Source organism: Moschus berezovskii, chromosome 17 (genome assembly GCF_049115385.1).
Source record: "Moschus berezovskii isolate FMDL1 chromosome 17, NW_MosBer_1.0, whole genome shotgun sequence".
In the NCBI taxonomy this organism is placed as follows: Eukaryota; Metazoa; Chordata; class Mammalia; order Artiodactyla; family Moschidae; genus Moschus; species Moschus berezovskii.
Genome location: NC_142476.1, coordinates 55,153,344 through 55,166,060, shown reverse-complemented (window position 1 = coordinate 55,166,060; position 12,717 = coordinate 55,153,344). Strand labels below are relative to the sequence as shown.

At 38.1% G+C, this 12,717-nt stretch overlaps 1 protein-coding gene across 4 annotated transcripts in view; it reads right to left on the bottom strand.

Moving 5' to 3' along the window:
• Nucleotides 1-12,717, bottom strand: part of NME7 (NME/NM23 family member 7) — a 249,687-nt gene that overhangs the window by 225,541 nt on the left and 11,429 nt on the right. The window contains exon 2 of one of the 4 annotated variants that reach the window (XM_088845490.1): nt 5,188-5,267. The exons of the other annotated variants lie outside the window; for them this stretch is intronic. The gene's annotated coding sequence lies outside the window, so the exon portion shown is untranslated. The remainder of the gene's footprint in view (nt 1-5,187; nt 5,268-12,717) is intronic. 4 annotated transcript variants of the gene reach the window in all.

The following is a 12,717-nucleotide window of genomic DNA, read 5'->3' as shown; positions in this document are numbered from 1 at the left end:
CCTTAAATTCTCTGCAGACCTGGCTCAATGGGAGGTACCATGTATATTCTTATTTATGGTACTTCTCCTAAGCTTTTGAACACTCTCAGTTCCTTCAAAACCTTCACATATATTCTTTTCAAAACACAATTCAAATTCCACCTGCTTGGCAAAAATCTCCACGAGCCTCCCAAATGAAAGACATTTTTCAATACTCTGAAATCCCCTTGCATTTTATCTGACCCTTTGAAGCATATTCACAGTTGTCTACATACACAGTTTATCTATCTGCTGTAATGTAAATCCCTGAGGACAAAAGAAGGGTATCATTCATCTTTATATCCCCAAAGTACATATCCTAGGGCCTTTTACAAGTTGGCATTCAGTCAATAATTGGTCAATACTTCAGTCTTGGGCTCATATAAGAACCAGCTCCTACTGAAAACTGTTTATACAATACCTAGCACAATACAACCTGGGCAGGTTTATTATATGCCCATTTTATCTGCTGCTGTTAAGATTACCAAAAAAAAAAATTGTTGTATGTATTTCTATATCTTACTACTTTACTTCTACCTTTAATAAACTTAACTCTGAATATCTACTAATTGCTTGTCACTGATATATTTACAAGTTTTTAAAAGTACATCAGCCAAATCATATATATATATATATATTTTGCACTCAAATAAACATGGGTTTAATTAGTCACTATGTAAACAAAATAATAATTTCTAAACACCTAAGAGGCCCATGCCTCTCAGTGGCCACTAAGGTAAACGCACTCAGCCCTTTACAAACACCAGCGATTGGGAGAGGGAAAGAAGAGACATACCACCAGATACTGTACTTAATTCCTCCTGTCTGATTACTATTAAGAAGTTCAACAACAGATTCTCTGTTTTTAATAATAAAACAAAAGGCTGATAAAATACATTGACAGTGTGGGTTCCTTTCACACAGACGATCTTCAGCAGGTTCTGTACAGACTGAATCGATAGGGAGCGAGAATAAGCACCCTTCTAGACACAGTCCTAGGTTCTAGGTGGGAGAAGGGGGGATATACAGAGGTCAAAATAACAATCCTCATAATCAGGTGCTTTGCAGTCATCCTAAATGGGCAAATAAAAACCAGTACACATAAAAAAAAAAGCTAGAAAACTACATAAATAATTCAGAGATAAGCCATGTGCTGTGATAAGCCAAAACTACAGGCATTTGAAGAAGAGCAGTTTATATGATCATCATGACAAAGCCACAGAGAGCTGAGATGGGAATAAGCTTGGGTGTTATTGGTGGCCTGGGAGGATGAAGCTTGTACAAGGACACAGAAGGTTCAACATTTTAAGAACAAAATGAAAGTAGTGGATCACTGAGATAGTGAACATTCTGAATAGAGACATAAGATCATGAGGCTAAAATTAAAATAAGAGTCATCTGAATAGGGATATGCTTTCTTGAGGAGGAACCTTATTGTCAGTACCTAGAAAAGTATCTGGCAAAAGAAGGTGCTCAATAAATGTTTTCCAGTATAATAACTGGATGGATGGATGGATGGATGGATAAGAGCACAAACAGTCAGAGAGACTGATTGGGAGACCAATCAAATGTCTTCATTCAGGCCTAAAAGTGGTAACAGTAAGAATGAAGAGGAAGTGACGAATATAAGAAACAATTTTAAGTAAGTAGTAATAAATTCATGACAGAAAGGGAAGAGATATGGGAATAAAAAACAGAGATGGGTCAAAGCTTTTTCAAAGTTTCCAAAGTGAATGGGAGAATGCAGGGATCTTTTCAAAGGTAAACATAATAAGATTACATTTAGGAAAAAGATTTTTGAAAAGAAGATAGAACTTCTAATTGTTATAGAAATTAATAATTTGGAGCTCCAAGATTAGGCAGATTCTTTACCAGTTGAGCTACCAGGAAAGCCCAGGAGTACAGAACTGATGATTTAAAATCCTCCCCTCCATAAAAAATGTATTAGAATAGATAAAAGCTAGCAATTTCATGAAAAATTCCCAAAGGAAACATATCTTCCAAAAATTCATTATTATCATCATCAACAAAGCAATAACATGACTCTAATTTATTATCAGTATTATTATTGCAGCTGCTAACATTTACTGAGCCTTTACTATGTATTATGCACCATGGTGATTTATATATATTATTGCATTTTATTCTTACAGTGATTCTAGAAGATTGTTATGATTGTACCCACCTTCCAGAATAGGAAACTGGGACACAGAGTAGTTAAATAACCACATTTAAGTGCCAGAAGCAGAACTTAAATCCAAGTTTGATAATATTCTAGGCCAAATATGCTCTAAGATCCTGGATAGAAATTAAAAAAAAAAAAAAACTCAACATTGCTTTTCTTATTTTTTAAAAATCTTAATCTATGAAGGTTTCTATTACTGTTTTACAACATGTGTAATGTATTAACACAGTGGTGTATAAATTATAACTAAGCACTCATTTATGAGGGAGAGACAGTCTGCTTTTTTCTAGTAGGAATGGGAGATCAAAACAGTTTATATATATATATATATATATGTACATATATATGTATAATATATATACCTATACACACCCTTTCCTGTCTACCTTTGTTTCCTATAAGAATTCAGTATCAAAAGTTTTATCTTTTTTCTTTAAAAAGAGACCACTTAAATGCCCAGAAGAAATAAAAGTAGGGTCTTGAAGATACACACACACACACACACACACACACACACACACACACATCCATGTTCACAGCAGCATTATTCACAATAGCTAAAATATGGAAGCAATCCAATGTCCATTAACGAGTGAATGAATAAACAAAATGTGTTATATACACACAAGGGAATATTATTCGGCTTTAAAAAGGAAGGAAATTCTGACACCTGCCACAACATCGATGAAACTTGAGGACATTATACTAATAAACCAGTCACGAAAAGATAAATAGTGCATGATTTCATTTACGTGAGGTACTTAGAGTAGTCAAAACTATAGAGACAGAAGGCAGAATGGCGGTTGCCAAGGCCTGGGGGAGAGAGACATAGGGAGTCATTGTTTATAGGTTACAGAGTTTCAGTGTTACAAGATGACAAGACTTATGGAGATGGATGGTTGGTTGCACAACATTCAGTTCAGTTCAGTTCAGTCGCTCAGTCGTGTCCGACTCTTCGTGACCCCATGAATCACAGCACGCCAGGCCCCCCTGTCCATCACCAACTCCCGGAGTTCACTCAAACTCATGTCCACAGAGTCGGTGATGCCATCCAGCCATCTCATTCTCTGTCGTCCCCTTCTCCTCCTGCCCCCAATCCCTCCCAGCATCAGAGTCTTTTCCAGTGAGTCAACTCTTCGCATGAGGTGGCCAAAGTATTGCAGTTTCAGCTTTAGCATCAGTCCTTCCAATGAACACCCAGGACTGATCTCCTTTAGAATGGACTGGTTGGATCTCCTTGCAGTCCAAGGGACCCTCAAGAGTCTTCTCCAGCACCACAGTTGAAAAGCATCAATTCTTCTGTGCTCAGCTTTCTTCACAGTCCAACTCTCACATCCATACATGACCACGGGAAAAACCATAGCCTTGACTAGACTGACCTTTGTTGGCAAAGTAATGTCTCTGCTTTTTAATATACTATCAAGGTTGGTCATAACTTTCCTTCCAAGGAGTAAGCGTCTTTTAATTTCATGGCTTATGAGTGCATTTAATACCACTGAATTGTACACTTAAAAATTGCTAAGATGATAAATTTTATGTTGTGTGCTTTTTGTCACAATAGTTTTTATTTTTTGTCTGGATGTTGACTGTGAAAACCGATAAACATATTTTACTATTGTGAAAAAAAAAATGGAAGGAAAAAAAAAACAGACCACAGATGCTCAGATTCTCTATTCACACATTCATTTATTTTAAAAGTATTTATTAACTGCTTCTCTTGTGCCAAATTCTGGTGATACATTCAGTGATTTCTAAGAAACAATCCCTGATTTTAAGGAGGTCAGTAAGGAAGTCAGTGATGTAAAACCCAAATATATAAACAAATCATTCTAAGTTAATATTCCAAGAACAATAATAGTGATAGTCAAAAGCTAGCACTTTCTATTAGGTACTTGTTATGTGCCAAGTAAACACTTTTACCTGAACAATGTTAGTAGAGAAATGGATTATTATCTGTACTTTACAGAAGATAAAACTGATTCGGATAGGTTAAAAAACACTCTCAAGAGGACCCGGCTTAGAAACATGTGAACCCAGGCAGGTTGATTCCAGACCCCATGCTTCTAACCACGCTCCCCAGAGTGGTAGAAAGGGGGTCTGAGGGAAATGGGACCACACAGTCTACACATACTACTCTGTTTGCTAGGTCTCCAATACCCAAAGCCAAACTCTTTCATTTTCATTGCCTATTGAAACAAATCACATATTAAAAAACAACACAACAACAAGAAAAATCAGGCCATACTCGTCAGACTTGTAATTCTAATATTGCATTGAAAAATGTATATTGCATTCAACAATGCTATATTTCAGAAAACATGGCAACAAAACACCTTTGTTTATACAAAAGTGCTCCCCTGCTTAAATCAAACTGAAATGGATTTATAGAATTCAACATGAACAACAGTCTTAAACCAGAAATCTGATTTTTCAAAAGCTGTATACTTAAGATTCAGTAACTGGTCACCACCTATTTTAAGCCAAATATCTGCTTCTATGTGATCTTAAAGGCATCCTGAAGTAAACTATATAGATGGAAAAGTTTACCATTCAACAGGCTTCTAAAGTTTAATCTCAGTCTCCATGTACCTCCATCCACCCTGAATGACATTAAAATAGAAATCAACAGTACCTGAGAACCTGCCATATCAAGCCTGTTTCTTTCAGTGAGGATTTGTGAAAAGTGGTTCCAAAGAACAAACTTCACTTTGTCTCGAACATTCTGAGAACACAGTGGATCTTTAAATATTTATTACCTGACTAGTAGGCACATAAACATAGCAATTCCTATGGCTCTACGTAGATGCCACAGTGATAAATACAACAGAAATGAAAAGTCAACAACCAAAAGGTTTATATTTTCCCATTACCATGGACTAGATTTTAGGCAACACCTTGTTTTGTACTAAATCTTCACCAGTCTTCCTCCAGGGCTTCTTCAAGGATCAAGCATTCTTTTACATGGAGTTGTGTCAAATACTAACCTTAACTTTAATGTGGCCAAAACCACTTTCAAACCTGTCTGGATTGTTCTCAGAGGGCTATTGCTTCCTGATAAATTCACCTTGAAAGGAAAACAGAAATTAGTTCAAGTGAAAAGGATCTTCGTGTAGAGAATCGGATTTGCTAAGTCTAGCTTAGTAGTTCTCATGAATAAAGTCAGACAAGCAAGTAACATTAGGAGGAAAAGTTTGGCAAACTATTAAATTATTTTCCTATTCCATGAAAATTCTTTAAGAATTAAGTAAAAATGCTGTAATCATCTTTTAAAAATGTCAGTTTAAGGCCAATTATCTTCTCCCTTTATGAAAAAGAGATTGTTCAACATTAGGATTTTACATATTTCCAAGATTTAGTCTTCCTTTTTAAAAAAGTCATTTGAGACAATATCTCAGGAGTAGAATGCATTACTTTCTTTTTTTTTTTTGTAATTAATTTATTTTTTATTGGAGGCAAATTATTTTACAATATTATATTGGTTGGTTTTGCCATACATTGACATGAATTTGCCCCGGGTTTACATAAGTTCCCCCTTCTGAACCCCCCTCCCACCTCCCTCCTCCCTTTATCCTCGCTCTGGGTCATCCCCGCATGCTAGCCCCGAGCATCCTATAACATGCATTGACCCTGAACTAGTGATTCATTTCACATATGACAACATACGTGTTTCAATGCCATTCTCCCAAATCATCCCACCCTCACCCTCTCCCACAGAGTCCCAAAGACTGATCCATACATTACTTTCTTTAACAGAAAAAAATAGTCAATGTTGCAATAAGACAGAACACAATCTCATGCTTTTCCCCAACTATGATCCTTATAAATGCACTTAATACTTGCTTAATTTTATTAAAGAAATAAAAAAAGAATGCATTTGAATCAGTTCTAATGAGGTGGATGAAACTGGATCCTATTATACAGAGTGAAGTAAGCCAGAAAGAAAAACATCAATACAGTATACTGACACATTATATATGGAATTTAGAAAGATGGTAACCTTAACCCTGTATACGAGACTGCAAAAGAGACATAGGTATATAGAACAGTCTTTGGGACTCTGTGGGAGAGGGTGAAGGTGGGATGACTGGGGAGAACGGCATTGTAGCGTGTATATTATCATATGTGAAATGAATCACCAGTCCAGGTTCGACGCATGATACAGGATGCTTGGGGCTGGTGCACGGGGATGACCTGGAGGGAGGATATGGGGAAGAGGGAGGTGGGAGGGGGGTTCAAGAAAGGGAACACATGTACACCCGAGGTGGATTCATGTCAATGTATGGCAAAACCAACCAATATATTAATGTAAGGTAATTTGCCTCCAATAAAATAAATTTTAAAAAAATGCCAGGAAAGAGCCATTTCCATAGTATAAGTGCAAACCATGAAGGCTGTATATTGTCACCCTGCTTATTTAATTTATATGCAGAGTACATCATGTGAAATGCTGGGCTGGATGAAGCGTAATATGGTATCAAGATTGCTGGGAGAAACATCAATAACCTCAGATACGCAGATGACACCACCCTTATGGCAGAAAGTGAAGAAGACCTAAAAAGCTTCTTGATGAAAGTGAAAGAGGAGACTGGAAAAGTTGGTTTAAAGCTCAACATTCAGAAAACTAAGATCATGGCATCCAGTCTCATCACTTCATGGCAAACAGATAGATGGGGAAACAATGGAAAAAGAGACAGACTTTACTTTGGGGGGCTCCAAAATCACCGCTTCAGCAATACGTTGAACCATGAACTTCCAGATGTTCAAGCTGGTTTTAGAAAAGGCAGAGGAACCCTAGATCAAATTGCCAACATCCACTGGATCATGGAAAAAGGAAGAGAGTTCCAGAAAAAACATCTATTTCTGCTTCATTGACTATGACAAAGCCTTTGACTGTGTGGATCACAATAAACTGTGGAAAATTCTGAAAGAGATGGGAATACAAGACCACCTGACCTGCCTCTTGAGAAACCTGTATGCAGGTCAGGAAGGAACAGTCAGAACTGTACATGGAACAGCAGACTGGTTCCAAATAGGAAAAGGAGTACGTCAAGGTTGAGGATTGTCACCCTGCTTATTTAACTTATATGCAGAGTACATCATGAGGAATGTGGGGCTGGAAAAAGCACAGCTGGAATCAAGATTGCTGGGAGAAATATCAATAACCTCAGATATGCAGAAGACACCACCCTTATGGCAGAAAATGAAGAGGAACTAAAAAGCCTCTTGATGAAAGTGAAAGAGGAGAGTGAAAAAGTTGGCTTGAAGTTCAACATTCAGAAACGAAGATCATGGCATCTGGTCCCATCCCTTCATGGGAAATAGATGGGGTAACAGTGGAAACAGTGTCAGACTTTATTTTTTGGGTTCCAAAATCACTGCGGATGCTGATTGCAGCCATGAAATTAAAAGATGCTTACGCCTTGGAAGGAAAGTTATGACCAACCTAGATAGTATATTAAAAAGCAGAGACATTACTTTGCCAACCAAGGTCCATCTAGTCAAGGCTATGGTTTTTCCAGTGGTCATGTACGGATGTGAGAGTTGGACTGTGAAGAAAGCTGAGCACCAAAGAATTGATGCTTTTGAACTGTGGTGTTGGAGAAAACTCTTGAGAGTCCCTTGGACTGCAAGGAGATCCAACCAGTCCATTGTAAAGGAGACCAGTCCTGGGTGTTCACTGGAAGGACTGATGCTAAAGCTGAAACTCCAATACTTTGGCCACCTCATGCAAAAAACTGACTCACTGGAAAAGACCCTGATGCTGGGAAAGATTTAAGGCAGAAGGAGAAGACGATGACAGAGGACGAGATGATTGGATGGCATCACCAACTCAATGGACATGAGTTTGAGCAAGGTCTGAGAGTTCATGATGGACAAGGAAGCCTGGCGTGCTGCAGTCCATGGGTCTCACAGAGTTGGACACAATTGCAACTGAAGTGTAAATAAGGAATCTGATCAAACAAGAATCATTTTTAAAAGCATATATCCAGTTTGAGGGATGAAAGAACTTTTAAAAACTTTTTCAGCTTGGGCCCTAAAGATCCTTGAAAATTCCTCCTCTTAGACTCTTGAAGATCAGTATCTTAAAAAGTTAACTCCACATGTGGCCGTGAAAAAAAAAAAAAACAATGGCACATACTACCTACCAGGGGAAACCTTCTCTCTGAAAAGCAAGGCTGAAAGAATACACAATTATTGTAGTCTTTCCAGATCAACCCTAGCCAACTGATATTTCTATATACTTGGAACTTGATTTTCACCAACTTCCACAGATCAAGGGAACATATATAAATTATGTGACTTGGCAAGAGTTTTGTGACTTGCAAAGTAGCAGAGTTTAACAAAGACCTTTGTTTCCTGACAGGCAAATTGATGCTTCCACAGTAGAACACTGGGCTGTCATCTGGCAGGTTTGTGCAATACATAATCTCTCTATAACAAAATTCTGAGCTTCTGAAGGATAGAAAACTGCACCATTTATTGCTTCTGAGACTCCAGAGTGATTTTGCTAGTTTTGGGACCCTTAAAAAAAAAAGTCAGACATATACTACCAAAATAAAGATTAAAGGGAGTAAACAAATGTTCAGGGCAAGATCTTGCTAAATGGTGAAAGTTCACCCTTCAAGATTAAAAACAAAACCCAACACCCATTTGTCTGCATGTCTGTTTATTCCTATTTCCAGAAAAAATCCAAAAGAAGACATTTTTTTTCTTACTTTTTCAAATAAGCATGGTTTTCCTGACTGGCACCTTAAAAACCATACTTGATGAAAGATTAAGGGACTTCAGGGTAAGAGTTATCCATAAAGGATCTCTTGTCAATAATTATCTGAACCACAGTACTCAAAAAGGCAAATGGATTTGAACCAAAAAAGAAATATTGGGTCTAACTATAACAGCAAGAGAATATTAAAGCAATTACACACTATTCACCTAATAGTCAATTAGAAAATTTATTCCATTCTTGGGCTAGAAATAATTTGATAACACAGAAAATTAGAATATAAATGGTATCTGTATGTTTTTGGATCCAAAGAGCTGTTGCTAAGGTCATAACAAGTATAGCAGGCCTAATCTTATCACGCCTTTATCCCACAGCCACTGTACCACTGCGCCAGGAAGTGAATGTGCTAACCAGTCCCCATGAGTCTCTCCAGACCTTCACTCTGCTCTTTTTTAACCTGTGCTGAGTTGGGCCAGCCAACCAGCATAAGCTTCATCAAAGGACTCTCTTGTCTCCAGACTTTCACATGAGTCTGGCCAGTGGGAGGCAGTGACTAAAGATCACAGGGAGAAAAGTGAAGATTTTTATACTCCTTTCTCCCTCTTCCAGATGGCACTGGTCAGTTGATCCCCTCTACTAAAGGCCACAGCTCCTGTCAGGCCATCCTTCCATGACAGCTCTTCCCTGGTAGCTCTCTCCTTTTGCCCTGGGGACACCCCGATAGGTAGTACTGGCTCCCTGCAGCTGCTAGCCCCTCCTTTTTATACTGAACCATTTCCCCTTAATTCTGCCCATACCTCTGTAATTATTCTCTTCGGTAAACTTTTCAGTGATCCCAATTGAATATAGAATATCTATGTCCTGTAGGACCTAGAACGATCCGTTGGGATAGAGGTACGTCTTGCCTCACATTGCCAATTCCAGATAAATTTACTGGGGGTGGGGAAGGGGACTTTTGGTTACTTATGCTTTTGTTGTCATATCTAAGAATGACCTTTGCCTAACCCAAGGTCACATATATTTATCCCAGTATTTTCTTCTAAGAGCTTTATAGTTTTAGCTCTTCGTTTAGGTCTATAATTTACTGTGATTGCTTTTCATTTAGAGTCTAAATGTATCTTTTTTAATATGAATATCCAATTGTCCCAATACCATTTGTGAGTATTTGTGTGAATTCTTGCTTCAATTAATTGCATTGGCATTCTTGTTGAAAATCAACTTACCATAAAAGGTTTATTTCTGGATTCTCAGTCCTGTTCCACTGATCTCTGTGTCTAGCCTTACACCAGCACTACACTGTCCTGATTACTGTATCTTTAAGGTTTGAAACCAGGAAGTCTAAATCTTCCAGTTTTAGTCATTTAAAACTGTTTTGACTGTTCTGAGTTCTTCACATTTCCATATCAACTTAGGATCAGCTTGTCAATTTCTACAAAAATGTCCGCTAGAATTTTGACAGGGACTACATTGAATCTGGTTTTTCCAGTGGTCATGTACGGATGTGAGAGTTGGACTGTGAAGAAAGCTGAGCGCTGAATAATTGATGCTTTTGAACTGTGGTGCTGGAGAAGACTCTTGGGAGTCCCTTGGACTGCAAGGAGATCCAATCAGTCCATTCTAAGGGAGATCAGTACTGGGTGTTCATTGGAAGGACTGATGCTAAAGCTGAAACTCCAATACTTTGGCCACCTCATGTGAAGAGTTGACTCACTGGGAAAGACTCTGATGCTGGGAGGGATTGGAGGCAGGAGGAGAAGGGGACGACAGAGAATGAGATGGCTGGATGGCATCACCAATTCGATGGACATGAGTTTGAGTGAACTCTGGGACAGGGAGGCCTGGCGTGCTGTGATTCATGGGGTCGCAAAGAGTCAGACACGACTGAGTGACTTAACTGAACATTGAATCTATTTACTTTCAGGTTTTTTTTTAACCTATTTACTTTATAGAAAATTGCCAGTAAAATTATATTGATTCTTCCAATCCATGAACATGGAATGTCACCACTCATTTAGATCTTAATCTTACAATTTTACTCAGCAATGTTTTGAGGTATTCAGTGTACATCCTGTACTGCTGTTAAAAAAAAATGCCTTAGTATTTATTCTTTTGATGCTATGGGAAACCCCTGTTCCAGCCCCTCACCAAACTTGCTCCTCATCAATCTTCCACATCTCCATTAATAGCAACTCAGTCCTTACCATTGCTTAGGCAGTAACCCAAGGGTAATTTTTTAACTCCATCCCTGACTCACTCTTTCTCTGAAACCTCAGATCCATCAGGAAATCCTGTTAGCTCTAACTACAAAGGATATACACTGAATCAGTAGGATTTATGCCAAGAATGTCAGGCGGATATTGTATCTGAAAAATTAGATTAATTAGTATAATTCACCTTATTAATAAAAGACAAAACCCACATGATCATCAGAAGACATGAAAACACTTTTACAAAATCCAGTACCATCCATAATAAAAATTCTCAACAAATTAAGAGGAGAAGGAAACTCCTTCAGGAGATTCACAGAAAATCTATAGCTAACAACATACTTAATGGTGAAAATCACTCCACTACCTCCATTGCAATCACACTGCTCCAAGCCACCATACTCTCACTAAGATTACACCTAATAAACGGTCTCTCTACTTCCATTCTTGACCACTGTCCTTCACCACATTCTATTCTATTTTTCTATTCTCCAAAAAGTAGTCAAAGAGATCTTGTAAAAATATGTTGAACCACCTCACCCCTCCTCTTAAAACCTGCAGACTCAAACATTTCCTATTTCAATCAGAATAAAATCAACCCACTTTCAATGACCTGCAAACCGGGCCTCCAGTTACCTATCTGATTTCATCTCCCACAACTATCACTCTTGCTTGTGGTGTCAGAGCCACACTATTACTTGAACACATGGCATTCTCTACCTAAGAGCCTCTCTATTGGCTGCCCTACTTCCTGGAATACTTTCTCTCCAGCGTCTGCTTGGTGTATCATTTCTCACTTTCCAGTCTTTGCTCAGCTATCATCTTCTCTGGTAGACTGACCCTGGCCACTTCCCTGTCAATTACATTCACCATCATTACTAGCATTCCCAGTGTTCATCACCCTGACTATTTTTTCCCTATAGCATTTAACACCTTCAAATATTATGCATATTATACTCAGTATGTTGATTATTTATTATACATCTGCCTCAGGAGAATTTAAGACCTCCTAGGGCAGGAATTGTCTGTTTTGTTCACAGATGTAGTCCAAGGGACTAAGTATATGCATGGCATATAATAAGTGTTATTAAATATTTGTTGAAAGAACAAATTTAAAAAACAGAACTTATCCACTGGTCATTATCAAATAAAAAGTTATTCACGCCTGAAAAGCTGAATTTATTTATTCCTTCATTCATTCAACAAATATTCAGTTTCTTCTCTTTGCCAGGCACTGAGACAGACAATAGGGATATTCAAAACTGACAAGGCCCTGTTGACAAGGAGCTTGCTCACCAACTTTCTGTCTCTCCTATAGCATGTTTTTAAAAATAGTGTGATTCCTGCAACAATAAGTGTTATAAAGACAAGACAATGCATAAGTTAGTGATTCGAGACACAGCGCTAAGGAATCTTCCTTCAACTAGAATATAAAGCAAAGCCCTCTATAAGGAGATGCTATTTGAAGTAAAACCAGGATAAGAAATAACCCATTCATGCAGAAGTCTGGGGCAGAAATATTCCAGAATGACAAAAAGTATAAAGCCTCCATAGGAAGACGAGGCTCGGTGAATTCATGGGGT